The 21,371-nt window shown below is 48.6% G+C and overlaps 2 protein-coding genes across 2 annotated transcripts in view; both read right to left on the reverse strand.

Annotated features, from left to right (window-relative positions):
• The window catches only part of LOC149912216 (rho GTPase-activating protein 32-like), a 336,632-nt gene that overhangs the window by 116,401 nt on the left and 198,860 nt on the right, over nt 1–21,371 (reverse strand). The window lies entirely within an intron of this gene.
• LOC149912217 (rho GTPase-activating protein 33-like) overlaps nt 1–21,371 on the reverse strand; it is a 134,378-nt gene that overhangs the window by 111,867 nt on the left and 1,140 nt on the right. The window lies entirely within an intron of this gene.

Below are 21,371 nucleotides of genomic sequence, written 5' to 3' on the forward strand. Positions count from 1 at the left end.
GAATAATAAAACTTATTATCATTCTTAAATTGGCAGCTGCTTTAAAAAGCCTGTGTCTTATTTCCCTTTTAGTAACACTGGCTAAATCAGAGAAAGTGATAAAAGTATTTCATGATTGCAGCTTAGGGATTCTTTCCCACTTGACCAGAAGTAATCTATGTCCAAAAATGTCTGTAAATACTTTTTCTATCTTATTTTGCCAGATGTATTGATATTTGAGATGAATGGCAAAAACATTTTGCGTACATAGATAAGCAATGCAAATTCGCTGGATTGTTTTAGAGAAAAAAGCTCCGGTTATCAGATCGTTTCCATGCAGAAATAAGATTTACAGAAAAATTCTCATTATTATTATTCATGCATGAATAAGTTCAAAAAAGAGATGTGGGGGATATTGTTTCAATTCCAGGTGATTGTAGGAAGGACTGTCAGGATGGAAAGGCTAGTGTCTGCCATGGGCAAAGAAAAACTTCTGGTTTTCATGTTCCCTTTGTCTTTGAGTGGAAGAGGCCATGAGGAGAGTGTGCCCTAAACTTGGACCCTTTTTGACCATTGCAGCAGAGATGGAGAAGCGTTCAACCTTCTAGAGGGACTACAGGACAAAGATATGTAATGAAAATAAGTCCAGGTTGGCTGTCCTTGTGGGCATCAGCTGCTCGCATCTGCATAGTTGTTGCTATGGGAATGGCAGAACAGCAGGAATGTTGCATTTCCTTGTGTGACACAAGCACTGGTGAATTCAAAGCAAGAGGGGTATATTAGAAAGAGCATCACCTCCCTGCCAGATTAGGCAAAGGTGAGTGGGATGTTGTTTCAATTAGTGCTGATGGCAGGAAGGACTGTAAGGATGGAAAGGCTGGTGTTTGCCATGGGCAGGGAAACACATTTGGTTTTCATTTTCTCTTTCTCTTCGAGTGCCAGATAAACAGGGGAGAGTGTGCCCTCACGTTGGAACCATCCTGCCCTCTTCTGCTGAGATGGAGAAATGTTCCAGCTTGTAGAAGGACATCAGGACATAGTTATGTAATGAAAATAAGTCCAGGCTGTCTGTCCTTGTGGGCATCAGCTGCTGGCATCTGCATTGCTGCTGCCATGAGCATGGCAAAGCAGGTAAAAGGTTGCTTTTCCTTGTGTGACACAGGAGCTCTTGACTTGAAAGCTAGAGGGATGCAATAGAAAGAGCTGCAACCTCTGCCAGACATGGCAAAGGTGAGTGGGATGTTGTTTCAGTTGCTGCTGATGTCAGGAGGACTGTAAGGATGGAAAGTCTGGTGTTTGCCATGGGCTGGGAAACACATCTTGTTTTCATTTTCTCTTTCTCTTTGAGTGCCAGATAAAGAGGAGAGTGTGCCCTCACCTTGGACCCATCCTGCCCTCTTCTGCTGAGATGGAGAAATGTTCCAGCTTGTAGAAGGACATCAGGACAAAGATAAGTAATGAAAATAAGTGCAGGCTGGCTGTCCTTGTGGGCATCAGCTGCTGGCATCTGCATTGCTGCTGCCATGAGCATGGCACAGCAGGTAAAAGATTGCTTTTCCTTGTGTGACACAGGAGCTCTTGACTTGAAAGCTAGAGGGATGCAATAGAAAGAGTTGCAACCTCTGCCAGACATGGCAAGGGTGAGTGGGATGTTGTTTCAGTTAGTGCTGATGTCAGGAGGACTGTAAGGATGGAAAGGCTGGTGTTTGCCATGGGCAGGGAAACACATCTGGTTTTCATTTTCTCTTTCTCTTTGAGTGCCAGATAAAGAGCAGAGTGTGCCCTCACCTTGGACCCCTCCTGCCCACTTCTGCTGAGATGGAGAAATGTCCAAGCTTCTGGAAGGACATCAGGACAAAGATATGTAATGAAAATAAGTCCAGGCTGGCTGTCCTTGTGGGCATCAGCTGCTGGCATCTGCATTGCTGCTGCCATGAGCATGGCAAAGCAGGTAAAAGATTGCTTTTCCTTGTGTGACACAGGAGCTCTTGACTTGAAAGCTAGAGGGATGCAATAGAAAGAGCTGCAACCTCTGCCAGACATGGCAAAGGTGAGTGGGATGTTGTTTCCATTGCTGCTGATGTCAGGAAGGACTGTAAGGATGGAAAGGCTGGTGTTTGCCATGGGCAGGGAAACACATCTGGTTTTCATTTTCTCTTTCTCTTTGAGTGCCAGATAAAGAGGAGAGTGTGCCCTCACCTTGGACCCATCCTGCCCTCTGCTGCTGAGATGGAGAAATGTCCAAGCTTCTAGAAGGACATCAAGACAAAGATATGTAATGAAAATAAGTCCAGGCTGGCTGTCCTTGTGGGCATCTGCTGCTGGCATCTGCATTGCTGCTGCCATGAGCATGGCACAGCAGGTAAAAGATTGCTTTTCCTTGTGTGACACAGGAGCTCTTGACTTGAAAGCTAGAGGGATGCAATAGAAAGAGCTGCAACCTCTACCAGACATGGCAAAGGTGAGTGGGATGTTGTTTCCATTGCTGCTGATGTCACGAAGGACTGTAAGGATGGAAAGGCTGGTGTTTGCCATGGGCAGGGAAACACATCTGGTTTTCATTTTCTCTTTCTCTTTGAGTGCCAGATAAACAGGGGATAGTTTGCCCTCAACTTGGAACTCTCTTGCCCTCTGCTGCTGAGAGGGAGAAATGTCCAAGCTTCTAGAAGGACATCAGGACAAAGATGTGTAATGAAAATAAGTCCAGGCTGGCTGTCCTTGTGGGCATCAGCTGCTGGCATCTGCATTGCTGCTGCCATGAGCATGGCAAAGCAGGTAAAAGATTGCTTTTCCTTGTGTGACACAGGAGCTCTTGACTTGAAAGCTAGAGGGATGCAATAGAAAGAGCTGCAACCTCTGCCTGACATGGCAAAGGTGAGTGGGATGTTGTTTCAATTAGTGCTGATGTCAGGAAGGACAGTAAGGATGGAAAGGCTGGTGTTTGCCATGGGCAGGGAAACACATCTGGTTTTCATTTTCTCTTTCTCTTTGAGTGCCAGATAAACAGGGGAGAGTGTGCCCTCACCTTGGACCCATCCTGCCCTCTGCTGCTGAGATGGAGAAATGTTCCATCTTCTGGAAGGACATCAGGACAAACATATGTAATGAAAATAAGTCCAGGCTGGCAGTCCTTGTGGGCATCAGCTGCTGGCATCTGCATTGCTGCTGCCATGACAATGGCAAAGCAGGTAAAAGATTGCTTTTCCTTGTGTGACACAGGAGCTCTTGACTTGAAAGCTAGAGGGATGCAATAGACAGAGCTGCAACCTCTGCCAGACATGGCAAAGGTGAGTGGGATGTTGTTTCAGTTGCTGCTGATGTCAGGAGGACTGTAAGGATGGAAAGGCTGGTGTTTGCCATGGGCAGGGAAACACATCTGGTTTTCATTTTCTCTTTCTCTTTGAATGCCAGATAAAGAGCAGAGCTTGCCCTCACCTTGGACCCCTCCTGCCCTCTTCTGCTGAGATGGAGAAATGTCCAAGCTTCTAGAAGGACATCAGGACAAAGATATGTAATGAAAATAAGTCCAGGCTGGCTGTCCTTGTGGGCATCAGCTGCTGGCATCTGCATTGCTGCTGCCATGAGCATGGCAAAGCAGGTAAAAGATTGCTTTTCCTTGTGTGACACAGGAGCTCTTGACTTGAAAGCTAGAGGGATGCAATAGAAAGAGCTGCAACCTCTGCCAGACATGGCAAAGGTGAGTGGGATGTTGTTTCAATTATTGCTGAAGTCAGGAAGACTGTAAGGATGGAAAGTCTGGTGTTTGCCTTGGGCAGGGAAACACATCTTGTTTTCATTTTCTCTTTCTCTTTGAGTGCCAGATAAAGAGCAGAGTGTGCCCTCACCTTGGACCCCTCCTGCCCTCTTCTGCTGAGATGGAGAAATGTCCCAGCTTGTAGAAGGACATCAGGACAAAGATATGTAATGAAAATAAGTCCAGGCTGGCTGTCCTTGTGGGCATCAGCTGCTGGCATCTGCATTGCTGCTGCCATGAGCATGGCACATCAGGTAAAAGATTGCTTTTCCTTGTGTGACACAGGAGCTCTTGACTTGAAAGCTAGAGGGATGCAATAGAAAGAGTTGCAACCTCTGCCAGACATGGCAAGGGTGAGTGGGATGTTGTTTCAGTTAGTGCTGATGTCAGGAGGACTGTAAGGATGGAAAGGCTGGTGTTTGCCATGGGCAGGGAAACACATCTGGTTTTCATTTTCTCTTTCTCTTTGAGTGCCAGATAAAGAGCAGAGTGTGCCCTTACCTTGGACCCCTCCTGCCCACTTCTGCTGAGATGGAGAAATGTCCAAGCTTCTAGAAGGACATCAGGACAAAGATATGTAATGAAAATAAGTCCAGGCTGTCTGTCCTTGTGGGCATCAGCTGCTGGCATCTGCATTGCTGCTGCCATGAGCATGGCAAAGCAGGTAAAAGATTGCTTTTCCTTGTGTGACACAGGAGCTCTTGACTTGAAAGCTAGAGGGATGCAATAGAAAGAGCTGCAACCTCTGCCAGACATGGCAAAGGTGAGTGGGATGTTGTTTCAGTTAGTGCTGATGTCAGGAGGACTGTAAGGATGGAAAGGCTGGTGTTTGCCATGGGCAGGGAAACACATCTGGTTTCCATTTTCTCTTTCTCTTCGAGTGCCAGATAAAGAGCAGAGTGTGCCCTCACCTTGGACCCCTCCTACCCTCTTCTGCTGAGATGGAGAAATGTCCCAGCTTCTGGAAAGACATCAGGACAAAGATATTTAATGAAGATAAGTCCAGGCTGGCTGTCCTTGTGGGCATCAGCTGCTGGCATCTGCATTGCTGCTGCCATGAGCATGGCACAGCAGGTAAAAGATTGCTTTTCCTTGTGTGACACAGGAGCTCTTGACTTGAAAGCTAGAGGGATGCAATAGAAAGAGCTGCAACCTCTGCCAGACATGGCAAAGGTGAGTGGGATGTTGTTTCAATTATTGCTGAAGTCAGGAAGACTGTAAGGATGGAAAGTCTGGTGTTTGCCTTGGGCAGGGAAACACATCTTGTTTTCATTTTCTCTTTCTCTTTGAGTGCCAGATAAAGAGCAGAGTGTGCCCTCACCTTGGACCCCTCCTGCCCTCTTCTGCTGAGATGGAGAAATGTCCCAGCTTGTAGAAGGACATCAGGACAAAGATATGTAATGAAAATAAGTCCAGGCTGGCTGTCCTTGTGGGCATCAGCTGCTGGCATCTGCATTGCTGCTGCCATGAGCATGGCACAGCAGGTAAAAGATTGCTTTTCCTTGTGTGACACATGAGCTCTTGACTTGAAAGCTAGAGGGATGCAATAGAAAGAGCTGCAACCTCTGCCAGACATGGCAAAGGTGAGTGGGATGTTGTTTCAGTTAGTGCTGATGTCAGGAGGACTGTAAGGATGGAAAGGCTGGTGTTTGCCATGGGCAGGGAAACACATCTGGTTTTCATTTTCTCTTTCTCTTCGAGTGCCAGATAAAGAGCAGAGTGTGCCCTCACCTTGGACCCCTCCTGCCCTCTTCTGCTGAGATGGAGAAATGTCCCAGCTTCTGGAAAGACATCAGGACAAAGATATTTAATGAAGATAATTCCAGGCTGGCTGTCCTTGTGGGCATCTGCTGCTGGCATCTGCATTGCTGCTGCCTTGAGCATGGCAAAGCAGGTAAAAGATTGCTTTTCCTTGTGTGACACAGGAGCTCTTGACTTGAAAGCTAGAGGGATGCAATAGAAAGAGCTGCAACCTCTGCCAGACATGGCAAGGGTGAGTGGGATGTTGTTTCAATTAGTGCTGATGTCAGGAAGGACTGTAAGGATGGAAAGGCTGGTGTTTGCCATGGGCAGGGAAACACATCTGGTTTTCATTTTCTCTTTCTCTTTGAATGCCAGATAAACATGGGATAGTTTGCCCTCAACTTGGAACTCTCTTGCCCTCTGCTGCTGAGATGGAGAAATGTCCAAGCTTCTAGAAGGACATCAAGACAAAGATATGTAATGAAAATAAGTCCAGGCTGGCTGTCCTTGTGGGCATCAGCTGCTGGCATCTGCATTGCTGCTGCCATGAGCATGGCACAGCAGGTAAAAGATTGCTTTTCCTTGTGTGACACAGGAGCTCTTGACTTGAAAGCTAGAGGGATGCAATAGAAAGAGTTGCAACCTCTGCCAGACATGGCAAGGGTGAGTGGGATGTTGTTTCAGTTAGTGCTGATGTCAGGAGGACTGTAAGGATGGAAAGGCTGGTGTTTGCCATGGGCAGGGAAACACATCTGGTTTTCATTTTCTCTTTCTCTTTGAGTGCCAGATAAAGAGCAGAGTGTGCCCTTACCTTGGACCCCTCCTGCCCACTTCTGCTGAGATAGAGAAATGTCCAAGCTTCTAGAAGGACATCAGGACAAAGATATGTAATGAAAATAAGTCCAGGCTGTCTGTCCTTGTGGGCATCAGCTGCTGGCATCTGCATTGCTGCTGCCATGAGCATGGCAAAGCAGGTAAAAGATTGCTTTTCCTTGTGTGACACAGGAGCTCTTGACTTGAAAGCTAGAGGGATGCAATAGAAAGAGCTGCAACCTCTGCCAGACATGGCAAAGGTGAGTGGGATGTTGTTTCAGTTAGTGCTGATGTCAGGAGGACTGTAAGGATGGAAAGGCTGGTGTTTGCCATGGGCAGGGAAACACATCTGGTTTCCATTTTCTCTTTCTCTTCGAGTGCCAGATAAAGAGCAGAGTGTGCCCTCACCTTGGACCCCTCCTGCCCTCTTCTGCTGAGATGGAGAAATGTCCCAGCTTCTGGAAAGACATCAGGACAAAGATATTTAATGAAGATAAGTCCAGGCTGGCTGTCCTTGTGGGCATCTGCTGCTGGCATCTGCATTGCTGCTGCCATGAGCATGGCAAAGCAGGTAAAAGATTGCTTTTCCTTGTGTGACACAGGAGCTCTTGACTTGAAAGCTAGAGGGATGCAATAGAAAGAGCTGCAACCTCTGCCAGACATGGCAAAGGTGAGTGGAATGTTGTTTCAATTATTGCTGAAGTCAGGAAGACTGTAAGGATGGAAAGGCTGGTGTTTGCCATGGGCAGGGAAACACATCTGGTTTTCATTTTCTCTTTCTCTTTGAGTGCCAGATAAACAGGGGAGAGTGTGCCCTCACCTTGGACCCCTCCTGCCCTCTTCTGTTGAGATGGAGAAATGTTCCAGCTTGTAGAAGGACATCAGGACAAAGATATGTAATGAAAATAAGTCCAGGCTGGCTGTCCTTGTGGGCATCAGCTGCTGGCATCTGCATTGCTGCTGCCATGAGCATGGCACAGCAGGTAAAAGATTGCTTTTCCTTGTGTGACACAGGAGCTCTTGACTTGAAAGCTAGAGGGATGCAATAGAAAGAGCTGCAACCTCTGCCAGACATGGCAAAGGTGAGTGGGATGTTGTTTCAATTATTGCTGAAGTCAGGAAGACTGTAAGGATGGAAAGCCTGGTGTTTGCCATGGGCAGGGAAACACATCTGGTTTTCATTTTCTCTTTCTCTTTGAGTGCCAGATAAACAGGCGAGAGTTTGCCATCAACTTGGAACTCTCTTGCCCTCTGCTGCTGAGATGGAGAAATGTCCCAGCTTCGGGAAAGACATCAGGACAAAGATATGTAATGAAAATAAGTCCAGGCTGGCTGTCCTTGTGGGCATCTGCTGCTGGCATCTGCATTGCTGCTGCCATGAGCATGGCACAGCAGGTAAAAGATTGCTTTTCCTTGTGTGACACAGGAGCTCTTGACTTGAAAGCTAGAGGGATGCAATAGAAAGAGCTGCAACCTCTGCCAGACATGGCAAAGGTGAGTGGGATGTTGTTTCAATTAGTGCTGATGTCAGGAGGACTGTAAGGATGGAAAGGCTGGTGTTTGCCATGGGCAGGGAAACACATCTGGTTTTCATTTTCTCTTTCTCTTCGAGTGCCAGATAAAGAGCAGAGTGTGCCCTCACCTTGGACCCCTCCTGCCCTCTTCTGCTGAGATGGAGAAATGTCCCAGCTTCGGGAAAGACATCAGGACAAAGATATTTAATGAAGATAAGTCCAGGCTGGCTGTCCTTGTGGGCATCTGCTGCTGGCATCTGCATTGCTGCTGCCTTGAGCATGGCAAAGCAGGTAAAAGATTGCTTTTCCTTGTGTGACACAGGAGCTCTTGACTTGAAAGCTAGAGGGATGCAATAGAAAGAGCTGCAACCTCTGGCAGACATGGCAAGGGTGAGTGGGATGTTGTTTCAATTAGTGCTGATGTCAGGAAGGACTGTAAGGATGGAAAGGCTGGTGTTTGCCATGGGCAGGGAAACACATCTGGTTTTCATTTTCTCTTTCTCTTTGAATGCCAGATAAACATGGGATAGTTTGCCCTCAACTTGGAACTCTCTTGCCCTCTGCTGCTGAGATGGAGAAATGTCCAAGCTTCTAGAAGGACATCAAGACAAAGATATGTAATGAAAATAAGTCCAGGCTGGCTGTCCTTGTGGGCATCAGCTGCTGGCATCTGCATTGCTGCTGCCATGAGCATGGCACAGCAGGTAAAAGATTGCTTTTCCTTGTGTGACACAGGAGCTCTTGACTTGAAAGCTAGAGGGATGCAATAGAAAGAGTTGCAACCTCTGCCAGACATGGCAAGGGTGAGTGGGATGTTGTTTCAGTTAGTGCTGATGTCAGGAGGACTGTAAGGATGGAAAGGCTGGTGTTTGCCATGGGCAGGGAAACACATCTGGTTTTCATTTTCTCTTTCTCTTTGAGTGCCAGATAAAGAGCAGAGTGTGCCCTTACCTTGGACCCCTCCTGCCCACTTCTGCTGAGATGGAGAAATGTCCAAGCTTCTAGAAGGACATCAGGACAAAGATATGTAATGAAAATAAGTCCAGGCTGGCTGTCCTTGTGGGCATCTGCTGCTGGCATCTGCATTGCTGCTGCCATGAGCATGGCAAAGCAGGTAAAAGATTGCTTTTCCTTGTGTGACACAGGAGCTCTTGACTTGAAAGCTAGAGGGATGCAATAGAAAGAGCTGCAACCTCTGCCAGACATGGCAAAGGTGAGTGGGATGTTGTTTCAATTATTGCTGAAGTCAGGAAGACTGTAAGGATGGAAAGGCTGGTGTTTGCCATGGGCAGGGAAACACATCTGGTTTTCATTTTCTCTTTCTCTTTGAGTGCCAGATAAACAGGGGAGAGTGTGCCCTCACCTTGGACCCCTCCTGCCCTCTTCTGTTGAGATGGAGAAATGTTCCAGCTTGTAGAAGGACATCAGGACAAATATATGTAATGAAAATAAGTCCAGGCTGGCTGTCCTTGTGGGCATCAGCTGCTGGCATCTGCATTGCTGCTGCCATGAGCATGGCAAAGCAGGTAAAAGATTGCTTTTCCTTGTGTGACACAGGAGCTCTTGACTTGAAAGCTAGAGGGATGCAATAGAAAGAGCTGCAACCTCTGCCAGACATGGCAAAGGTGAGTGGGATGTTGTTTCAATTATTGCTGAAGTCAGGAAGACTGTAAGGATGGAAAGGCTGGTGTTTGCCATGGGCAGGGAAACACATCTGGTTTTCATTTTCTCTTTCTCTTTGAGTGCCAGATAAACATGGGATAGTTTGCCCTCAACTTGGAACTCTCTTTTCCTCTGCTGCTGAGATGGAGAAATGTCCAAGCTTCTAGAAGGACATCAGGACAAAGATATGTAATGAAAATAAGTCCAGGCTGGCTGTCCTTGTGGGCATCTGCTGCTGGCATCTGCATTGCTGCTGCCATGAGCATGGCACAGCAGGTAAAAGATTGCTTTTCCTTGTGTGACACAGGAGCTCTTGACTTGAAAGCTAGAGGGATGCAATAGAAAGAGCTGCAACCTCTGCCAGACATGGCAAAGGTGAGTGGGATGTTGTTTCAATTAGTGCTGATGTCAGGAGGACTGTAAGGATGGAAAGGCTGGTGTTTGCCATGGGCAGGGAAACACATCTGGTTTTCATTTTCTCTTTCTCTTTGAGTGCCAGATAAACATGGGATAGTTTGCCCTCAACTTGGAACTCTCTTGCCCTCTGCTGCTGAGATGGAGAAATGTCCAAGCTTCTAGAAGGACATCAAGACAAAGACATGTAATGAAAATAAGTCCAGGCTGGCTGTCCTTGTGGGCATCAGCTGCTGGCATCTGCATTGCTGCTGCCATGAGCATGGCACAGCAGGTAAAAGATTGCTTTTCCTTGTGTGACACAGGAGCTCTTGACTTGAAAGCTAGAGGGATGCAATAGAAAGAGCTGCAACCTCTGCCAGACATGGCAAAGGTGAGTGGGATGTTGTTTCAGTTAGTGCTGATGTCAGGAGGACTGTAAGGATGGAAAGGCTGGTGTTTGCCATGGGGAGGGAAACACATCTGGTTTTCATTTTCTCTTTCTCTTCGAGTGCCAGATAAAGAGCAGAGTGTGCCCTCACCTTGGACCCCTCCTGCCCTCTTCTGCTGAGATGGAGAAATGTCCCAGCTTCTGGAAAGACATCAGGACAAAGATATTTAATGAAGATAAGTCCAGCCTGGCTGTCCTTGTGGGCATCTGCTGCTGGCATCTGCATTGCTGCTGCCTTGAGCATGGCAAAGCAGGTAAAAGATTGCTTTTCCTTGTGTGACACAGGAGCTCTTGACTTGAAAGCTAGAGGGATGCAATAGAAAGAGCTGCAACCTCTGCCAGACATGGCAAAGGTGAGTGGGATGTTGTTTCAATTATTGCTGAAGTCAGGAAGACTGTAAGGATGGAAAGGCTGGTGTTTGCCATGGGCAGGGAAACACATCTGGTTTTCATTTTCTCTTTCTCTTTGAGTGCCAGATAAACATGGGATAGTTGGCCCTCACCTTGGAGCTCTCCTCCCCTGTGCTGCTGAGAGGGAGAAATGTCCAAGCTTCTAGAAGGACATCAGGACAAAGAAGTGTAATGAAAATAAGTCCAGGCTGGCTGTCCTTGTGGGCATCAGCTGCTGGCATCTGCATTGCTGCTGCCATGAGCATGGCACAGCAGGTAAAAGATTGCTTTTCCTTGTGTGACACAGGAGCTCTTGACTTGAAACCTAGAGGGATGCAATAGAAAGAGCTGCAACCTCTGCCAGACATGGCAAAGGTGAGTGGGATGTTGTTTGAGTTAGTGCTGATGTCAGGAAGGACTGTAAGGATGGAAAGGCTGGTGTTTGCCATGGGCAGGGAAACACATCTGGTTTTCATTTTCTCTTTCTCTTTGAGTGCCAGATAAAGAGCAGAGTGTGCCCTCACCTTGAACCCCTGCTGCCCACTTCTGCTGAGATGGAGAAATTTCCAAGCTTGTAGATGGACATCAGGACAAAGATATGTAATGAAAATAAGTCCAGGCTGGCTGTCCTTGTGGGCATCTGCTGCTGGCATCTGCATTGCTGCTGCCATGAGCATGGCACAGCAGGTAAAAGATTGCTTTTCCTTGTGTGACACAGGAGCTCTTGACTTGAAAGCTAGAGGGATGCAATAGAAAGAGCTGCAACCTCTGCCAGACATGGCAAAGGTGCGTGGGATGTTGTTTCAATTATTGCTGAAGTCAGGAAGACTGTAAGGATGGAAATTCTGGTGTTTGCCATGGGCTGGGAAACACATCTGGTTTTCATCTTCTCTTTGTCTTTGTGTGCCAGAAAAAGAGGAGAGTGTGCCCTCATCTTGGACCCCTCCTGCCCACTTCTGCTGAGATGGAGAAATGTCCAAGCTTCTAGAAGGACATCAGGACAAAGATATGTAATGAAAATAAGTGCAGGCTGGCTGTCCTTGTGGGCATCAGCTGCTGGCATCTGCATTGCTGCTGCCTCGAGCATGGCACAGCAGGTAAAAGATTGCTTTTCCTTGTGTGACACAGTCACTGTTGACTTGAAAGCAAGAGGTATGCAAGAGAAAGAGCTGCAACCTCTGCCAGACATGGCAAAGGTGTGTGGGATGTTGATTCCATTGCTGCTGAAGTCAGGAAGACTGTAAGGATGGAAAGGCTGGTGTTTGCCATGGGCAGGGAAACACATCTGGTTTTCATTTTGTCTTAATCTTTCAGTGCTAGATAAATAGAGGAGAGTGTGCCCTCACCTTGGATCTCTCCTGCCCTCTGCTGCTCAGAGGGAGAAATGTTCCAGCTTCTAGAAGGACATCAGGACAAAGATATGTAATGAAAATAAGTCCAGGCTGGCTGTCCTTGTGGGCATCAGCTGCTGGCATCTGCATTGCTGGTGCCATGAGCATGGCACAGCAGGTAAGGGATTGCTTTTCCTTGTGGGACAGCTGTTAAGCCATTCTGATTCACCCTTTTCATCCACAACATACAGTTTTTTCCCACACTGCTGTTTCTATCCAGCCGTGTGCATATGTGCAGTGCTGCAGAGGCTGGTGTCCCTGCCTGTGGCAGGGAGTTGGAGATTCCTGATCCTTGAGGTCCCTTCCCACCCGGGCCATTCTGTGTGTGACTGGCTAAACACCAATTGTTGCTAGCTCAGCAGGTATACTGCTAATTATTGAACGTCTGCCAGCTGCGTATCAACACTTGGCCACTATTTCTGGACACCTGCTCATCCCTGAAGAGAGAGAAGTTTGGAAGGAGGACAGAGGGGAGTCTCTTGATGCCTGCCTGTTGCATCCCAACCTGCCCACAGAGTGAGTCAGTTCGGCCTTGTGTGGAGGCCCTGGCTTCTTTGGAGTCTGTTTTTCTTTTGCTGAGCTTCTCCTATCCAAACAGAATGGCCTTACAACATGCTTTCTGGTCCTTAATACTAAACCCATGCAATTTGTAACTATTACAGTTCTGTAAGTGAGAATTGATCACATGATTGAACAACTGTATTTCTAAAATATGTTATGAAATAACTTCTTTTTACTAATATTAATAAAGTCTTTCTACTTTTTCAAACTGTTTCTAAGGGCAAATTACAAAACACATTGTGCTGTACTGCTTCAGAGCAATCCCACATTTGATAGCCAGTGCAGAAACAACATTCCATCCTGCAGCATTAGCTAGTTCAGAGGTACCAGACGTGTATCTGGATGTGGCTGTTGTGCATAACTGGGGCTGAGGGATCAGAAATGACAGCTCCACTCTTGGAGACCACAGAACTAAAATGGAAAGATAAAATAGTTGCAGGGCAATTGTTCTCTGTGCCTGAAGCAGGGACCGATTTATGGGGGAGAGATTTAACAGTTAAATGAGGATTACAGCTGCAAGTCTGTGAAACAGATATCAGGGGTCAATGAATGTGTTAACAGCTGTGATGAAGAAGAAATGAATCCAAAGGTGTGGGCAGGGGAAGGAAATCGGGGTGGACTCACAATTTTCCCTTACAAAGAACTGCCCAAGGAGGGAGTGGAGCTGTGAAACAGCAACAATATCCCATAGCCTTAGAAGGGAGAGTGGGTCTAAAAGCTGTAACACAGACAGTGCTTAAGGATGGTCTTCTGGAACCTTGTCTGTGGCCTTATAACACCCCAATCCTGTCGGCACGGAAGGCAGACGGCACGTATCGGCTGGTGCAAGATGTAAGGAAATGACTGAACCCGTTCTCAAAAGACAGCCTGTGGTTCCTAACCCCTATACCCTAATGAGTCAGATCCCACACGGACAGCAGTGGTTTGGTGTGAGAGACCTCAAAGATGCTTTCCGGACAGCCTCTGGACTCAGAGAGAAATGGCTGCGTTTGTATGAGGACACATTGTAATCCTATCGTGATTCGTGATGATACTGTAGATACTGGAACTCGTGCTAATCCTTGTCTTTGCAGCATTTGAAGCAAGCAGCTGGTGCTGCTGTCATGCAGAAAGATCCCTTCCAACCACTCAGCAAGCATTTGGATGAGACAGCTTCCTGCTGGGAGCCCTCCGACATCACTGCTGCCTCCTCCAGAACCATACCTGCAGATGCTTCAGAGCTCTTCAGCATGGACTTCCTTCCTCCCATCAGCAGCTGCTCCTGCACTGACCTTCATTCACACTGGGATACCATCTGCTTCCAGCAGGAGCTGACCTGCGAGACAGAGAAAGGAAACGTGGGATGAGCACCAATGCAGAAGCACAAGGCTGTGTCACCACCACGTCTTGCAGCCTTGGGAAGTCAGCTGCAACTGCAGCCTTGGTCAGAATTACAACGGGCACCGTAAATTAAGTGTGACCTCTGAAGTTGTTGCCATGATCAGAAATAGACGCTGAAATCGCTCACATAACTGTCGGTGGTTCCCTCCAAATTCTTTTGCTTTGGGGAACAGATGGACTCGGAATGGAAGGACACGAGAAAAATGACATCTGTTTGAGCTCAGCAGACTTGAGAGGTGGGCCTGGGTGAACCTGATGAGGTTCAGCACAGCCAAGTGCAAGGTTTGGCATTTGGGCCGGAGGAATCCCAGGCATTCTTTTGTCATCGTGGTGGTTTCCAATAGACCCCAACAATGAGACATCAGGTCGCCGTGTGGGCTCCTGGGTGACACTGCCATTTCCCAGCCATTGCAGCCTAGGGGCAAATAAAGTAAAATACTTCAGAAAGATCTCACACTGATTGCATATTTTACTGTTCTTTTACACAAAACAGAAGGGGAGGGCAGCAGATGCATGCAGCTGCATCAACACCCAGGCTGCTAAAGGAATGGAAAGACAGAAACATCAAATATCAATGCCTTATTCTAATGCAAGGAGGGAAGCTTTTTTCAATGTTACTTTTTATCATTTAAAATGAGCAGTTGGCACTCTTAAAGGAAAATCCTAGGCCCCAGGTTTAGGCAGTGTGGCAATCTGGACTCAGATGTGAATGATCCAAACAATCCATTCCAGATTTTAACATCCCTTATATGCATTCACAAGTTTTCTCTCTTGACTTCCCCTTACAGCCGTTAGATGCCAGCAAAACATCCCACAAACACTCCTTAACTCTGTGCACACAGGCACCCATCCAACCAGAGCCATCAGTCATTCCCAGCCATGCGCTCTTCCTCCAATCATGGTCAGCATCACACGGCCGTCACGCAGCTCACTTGACTCAGTTTTTCTCTTCTTTCTGGAGGTGTCCTTGCTTCTCAGCCTTACCTTCTCGTGATGTTTATCTCGCTCTGCAGCTCCTGCTCTGAATAGGCTTTCTTGGATTCCCGCATGACAGGCACAAAATGCAGCCACAGCCCCTGCCACCAAGGTCAGCTCTTCAGCACACATTACCTGAGGAGCACTTGGCAACTCCTGCAACCTGAGCAGTGCCAGGAAGACTGTTTCACTTCTGCTTCTCCTGGCTCAGAAATTCATTTTCCTACCTAGAAAATGGGAAAAGAAAAGAAAGACAAAAAATCCTGACATAAAGCAGACACAATTGATACTATGGAATTCTGGAAGGCAAGGGATTTGCCCTCTATGATGAGAAGTTGACTGCAAAGAACTAAGAAGAGCCATGAGCAGGTTGTGAACTTGTGGGTAAAATTAGGAAGTGCAGCAGTGCAGGGCTTCTGGAGGTGAGGGTCTGCTACAGCCGCCTGGAAAGAGAGCCTGTTGGTGGGAGCTGCTTACTGCAGCCAGCAGAAGCATCGCACTCACTGACTCTCATCCTGATGGGGGATTCCAGTCAGTCTGGGAAATCAGCATGGCTGGCTGCAAGCAATCTGACAGACTCCTGGAGTGCAGTGAGAATCACTCTGTGGTGCAGGCATTGGGCACAGCAAGCAGAAGGGAAGCATTGCTGGACATGGTGCACACCAGGGGTTACGACAGGAGGCGGTCAGGGCTGCAGTGACCATGCCCTCCTTGAGTTGGTGATCTCAAGCAATGCGGGCCTGGCAGGAAGCAAAGGCAGGAGCCTGAACTTCAGGAGAGCCAGCTGCAGGCTGTTCCAGGAATTCTTGGACGAGATCCTCTGGACAACTGTTTGTAGGGGCAAAGGGATGGAAAAGAGCTGGTCACTTTCTCAGAAAAAAACTTGCTCAGGTTGCACGCTGAGCTGCAGGAGAGGAAGGGGAGGAGGTGCCAGCACGGCTCTGCACGATGCTCTGCCACACTGGGCAGCTTGATCATGGCTCAGCAGTGGGATCAGACGAGGAGAAGGGGAGAAGGAAATCAAGGATGGGAGGGAACCATCAGACACAGTCAATAAGTGTCTGTGAAGTCTTGCAAACCAGAGATTCCCAGGTTGTTTCTGCTTTTGCAGCATTTGTGTGGTGCAGGGTGAGCAAATTCTTCTGCTGCTTGATTCTTCTGCAGGAGCCGCCTAAAAGGGAAATGGCCACTGAGCTGCAGACCAAGCAGTACTGCCTGACGTTGGCCAGGGGGAGATTCTCCTGCCGCAGTGTGCTGATGACAGGTCTGGAGATGATCTGCAGGGCCAGTTCGTAGGTTGGAGCCAGGAAAGGACATGATGGGAGGAGGGAGGTGTTAAGGAACATCCAAGGCATGAAAATGCATCAGAAAGCCCTGAAAAGCATCACAAAGCCACAGCCAGGAAGCTTGGGAGTATCATGAGCAGCATCCAGGATGCGAGAGATTATTTGCTACCATGCCAAATGGTAGCAGAGCTCCCCCTGCAGACATCCCAAAGCCAGACAAAACAGGAACAAACCCAGAGCTGTGCTGCACGCACCCCACAGCCACAGCATTGCAAGCTGAGGTGCCTTGCTGTGTGCTGCATTCATCCCAGTCCGTGTGAATGAAGACTCTGGAGGCAGTCAAGGCGTTGATTGAGCACGAGTGTGCTTTTTATTATTGTATAAAAGACAGGAGGGTGTGAGAGGTCGATGGTGAAGATGGGACTCATCCTGTCTTGTCATGGAGAGAGTGGCTCAGAGCTCTCAGTGCTGCTGTCCGGTGCCTGGGACTGGAGGCCTGATTGAAAGTCCCCCTGCAAGAGGCTCTGCTCCTCCTCACTGACGCTGACCTGCTCCTGCATGGAGGTGCTGCTGTCAGGGCACTCACACTGCTCTTGGGATGGGTTGCACTGCAGAGACACTGGGTGACAGACCACACTTGTGACTGTGGTGTCTTGCAGGCCCAGGTCAGCAACTTCAGCAGAGCCAGGTGTAATGAGGGCATGGACTTCGATGAGCTCCTTCTCTCCATTAATGTTGTCAGATGGAAGGCTGCTGTTGGAACTGCAGCAATTTGTGCTTCCTAAGAGCTCTCCACTGATGGAAGCACACAGAGCATCCTCGCTACTTGCCCTGGATCTTGTGGGTTGGCAAGGGCTCGATTCACCTAGAAAGGATACACAGGGGTTAGTGTCAAACTTAATTACGACAGTGGTTCTTGATCAGGGGTGAACTGAAAATGCTAGGCAGGGGCTGGAACGCCAGAAGGAGATACAAGTGCAGAGCAAGCTTGAATTCTATGCTCCTGAAAAGCAGGGATTTGGAAGCTGCATTTGCACCCTTACCTGCCAGGACTACCACTGCTGTTTCAGAGGGCTGCCTGGCATTGCGCTGCAGTTGGCGTTTGCTCCCAGAGGATGGCTTTCTGAGCCTGAAGCAGCAACACCAACTGCTAGCTGGCGATTCCTCAGTCTTGCTGGGTGGATTTTGCCTGGAGAGAGAAAACAGCCAATGCTGTGAGTCGTGCGTGGTGCAGGGTGAGGGAAGAGCAGCACTGAGCTCTTGGCAGCAGTTTCTTGTTCCTGGGACTGCCTGGTTTCTGCAGAAACACAACTTAGAAACTCGCTCTGTTTGCAACAGTTGAGGATGGCTCCGTTCTACAGCTCAGCCCTGAAGTCTTGCTGGCTGAATTCCCCTCACATCTGTCAAGCAAGATGCAGAGCATGTGAGCAAAGGCTCCACAGCTGTACAGCACAGCATCTGAGGGAGTGCTTTGATTTAGCTGGCAGGTGTAACTGCTTTCTGAGGAACCGTGCAGCCATAAAGGAAGCTCAAAAGCATCTCTGACTCTTACATTAGCACCTCATCAGCCTCATCTCACTGCCATGTTTAATTTCTAGTGCCAGCAAGTCTGACCAACTGCTCTGCTTAGAGGAGAACTGGAATTGTTTTCAGGCAGTGGCCCTGACATCTGGAAAACCCCACCAGTAGCATAACTTAGTTTCAGCAAGTTTTGGCACTAGAAATCATGGAAAGAAAAACAGAAAAACCCACCCAAACAATGATGCTAGGTGCTGGAAAAGAAAGTCCTCTTTACCTTTCAGATGGAAAGTCAATGACGGTGTGGAATTTGCCCTGTCCAGCTGCAGGGCTTTCTTCCACTTCATTGTCCCGGCTGCTCTCTGTCACAACAGGAGAGCTGCTGTGGCCTCGCCTCTGTGCCTGTGCCTCCTCCAGGCTGAGCAGCTTTGTGGCAGCAGAAGAGACCCCCACAGACTTGGGCCCTGGGAGAGAATTGTGCCCTGTCAGGGAAAACCACAGTTAAGAGCGAGGATCAGAAAGCAGCAGCACAGCCACCACAGTTCTGGGGGAGGTGCTGTATTTTTCTCAGGCTTGCTTATCCGAGCCACTGGAAGAAGAGGAGCTCAAAATAACCATGTGGGCAGAGGTGTGTTTATGGCAAAGGACACGGTCATCATTAAGAGCAGCTTACTGTATCAAAATAGGCAAGGAAAAAAACAAGGAAATGGGGGCAGGGAACTGAGAAAGCTTCGCTGCCACACTTGCATCAAGCTTTTCCTGCGTGCAAACCATAATAATGACGGTTTCCTCCTTGTGAAATTTGGGCTTGGACATTCTCAGCATCCAGCAACAGGATGCCATACCCTAATGGAAGCCCAGAGGTCTGCTGTCCCCTTGATGGTAAAAGAGTATCTCAAACATCCTGGAGAAGGCCTGCATTTGGTCAAGGTGTCAGGTCAAGATCAAGCTAATGGAGGAAGACACTCACCTGCTGCATCTGCAATGTCTGCTCCGGATTTGGAGCAGAAGAGGACGTCGGTGTGGTTGATGATGAATTCCACCACATCCGACTGCGTCTGCAGCTCCATGCAGGCAGCTCTTCCGCTGGCGCAGGCAGACTCGTTCTGCTGTGATCTGTAGAAAAGGCAGATTTTAGAAGTCATTTCTCCAAGACCGTTTCCCCGAGTCTGAATTGTTGCAGCCAAAAGCTGTCAGCTGAGGCTCTGGAGACTTCCGCAGTGGGCAATCAGTGATGCCACTGCAGAAATTCCCCTGGATGATCAAGGACACGTCAGTCCCATCTCAACAAGACTGCAGAAATTGTCACCTAGACATTGTGCCCGTGGGGTTGGAGAACAGCTCAGGCTCCTGCTCTTCTGTCAGCCACAGATTTTACAGGAGAAGAGCACATTTGATGGAGAAAAAGAGAGGACTGCTTTTCTTAACTGGAGAACAGAGGAAGTGTTGAAACCGAAGCAGAAGTTTACCTTAAGAGGTTTGGAGCCCACACAATGGCTAGGTTCCTGGCATGCATGTTTGTGATGGTGGAGCTCCCAGCCAGACACGCCAAGTGTCTCATCAGGAACTCCAGTGTCCTGGAAAACAAGAGAGGCAAATGTTCAGCACCAACGAGCATGCCGTGCTGCAATTCAGAAAGACAAAGGCTGGAACCGCATCGTTGCCCTCTGCAATGCAGCAGGGCTGAGCTCAGCAGGCTGAGGGCAGCACTGACCTGTAGTGAGGAGCGGGCAGCTGCTGGATGACGTCCTGCATTCTGAGCAGCCGCTCCTCCTCTGTAGCGGCACCAACAGCATCCTGGAGTAGTGCAGAAAGGGAGCGAGACACCAATCAGGCTAGTACACCACTGCGAGTAAACCTCGTGGGGCTGACAGCAAAAGGGCCTCCGAGCTGGGGCACTGCTGCAGCCATCTGCCAAGAGGCCCAGGAAGAGGGAAATGAAAGACGTGGCCTTGTGCTTACCGAGAACTTGCCGTACAGCTGGTGGGTGAGCAGAGGGTTCGGGAGCTCCCTGAAGTACATCTTGCAGAGGGAGCTCACGCTGTGAATGTCACGGACGGTGAGCTCAGGAATCTGCTCCGACTCAAATTCCTGCCTGGAGAGAGGGACGCAAACCCGGTTGAGCGAGAGGAAGGCAAGCCCAAAGCCACACCAGATGCACTCAGGCTGTGTCAGTCGCAGCACTCTTACCGCAGTCTCTGGATGTTGGACGCGACGCCGGACAGGCGGTATATCCCCTGCACCACGCCGTGCTGCTCAATGAACTCAGCGCAGCTCTGGAGGACCTGGGGGACTGAAGAACACGTGCCAGCCGTCAGTGGAGCTCCTGATTCAAGTCCTGCTGCAGGCTGTGCTTCACATCCCATCCATTAAGCCCAGCCAGGCTTGGCTGAAGCAAATACAGATGTGCTTGTCTCTTAGGAGTATCCGCCTCACTTTATCCTTCAGCCATCAACTCCCATTACACGTGCCTCCACTGCTATCAGCCTACCCCCTGCTAGATATGAGCTCCCTTTCATCTTATTTAGATGCCAGCAGAGGAAGATCTCAGGAATGGGCAGCTCCTTACCATCACGACCGGAGTGGAGAAGATGCTCTCCCAGGTCACCGCCAAACACCCTTTCCTTCTCCACCTCCCGCTCGGTCGGTTTCTTTGGGCGGGCCTTCACCAAGGAACGAAGGAAGGTGAGGATCTTGCTGCGTTTCTTGGGCTCTGCACAACAAAAGGAAGAAACCAGGTCATTTCAGGTTTGGCTCCGTTGGACGAGGCCGAGCACAGCACATTCTACAGAGCACGTCAGAACGGGAAGAACATTACCAACCAGTACATACAAAAAGGGATTTTCCCCATCTCTGGAGGAGCCCAAGGCCAGGCTGGATGGGGCCCTGGGCAGCCTGGTCTAATCTGACATTAAATGTGGGGGCTGGGAGACCATCCTGAGGCAGGAGGGTTGGAGCATGATGATCCCTGAGGTCCCTTCCATCCCAAGCCATTCTATGAAGATTCTATAGTTTTGCCAAGTCCAATCATAAACACAGGAGGATTGGGCCAAATCTCTGCCCCATGGTGTGCATGAAGAATCATCAACCCAGAGGACAATGTGGGATGGATAAAGGAGGTACTAAACATGGAACATACCCCCAAAAAGACTTCATTTTGCTTTCCCACACCATGAAATGTAACATCCCTACCTGGCTTTGGCACAGAATTGATGAGTGCCTCAGGAATGTTCTTATTAATGAGTTCCACACACTCCCCTGGGAAAAATCCAGCCTGTAACAAGAAGAGAAGCCAACTATTGCATGCAGCACTTCTCAGGTCTGAACTGTTAAACCAAAAGCCACGTAACATTTCCCTCGGAACGTGCTTGCCTGACGTTCCATAAGACTATCCAGCAGAAAATGGCCATAGTTCACAGCATAAAGGTAATAATTTTTCAACATTTGCAGCCAAAGGCAAGGTCCTCTGACACCGACACAAGGAAACTGTTTATGTCCACTGGGCATCCTGTGCAGGCAGAGCAGCTCTAAGCTGAGATTCCTGCCTTTACTGAAGTTGCA

The sequence above is a fragment of the Phasianus colchicus genome, chromosome Z, assembly GCF_987193195.1.
Source record: "Phasianus colchicus chromosome Z, bPhaCol1.hap1.1, whole genome shotgun sequence".
Taxonomy (NCBI): domain Eukaryota; kingdom Metazoa; phylum Chordata; class Aves; order Galliformes; family Phasianidae; genus Phasianus; species Phasianus colchicus.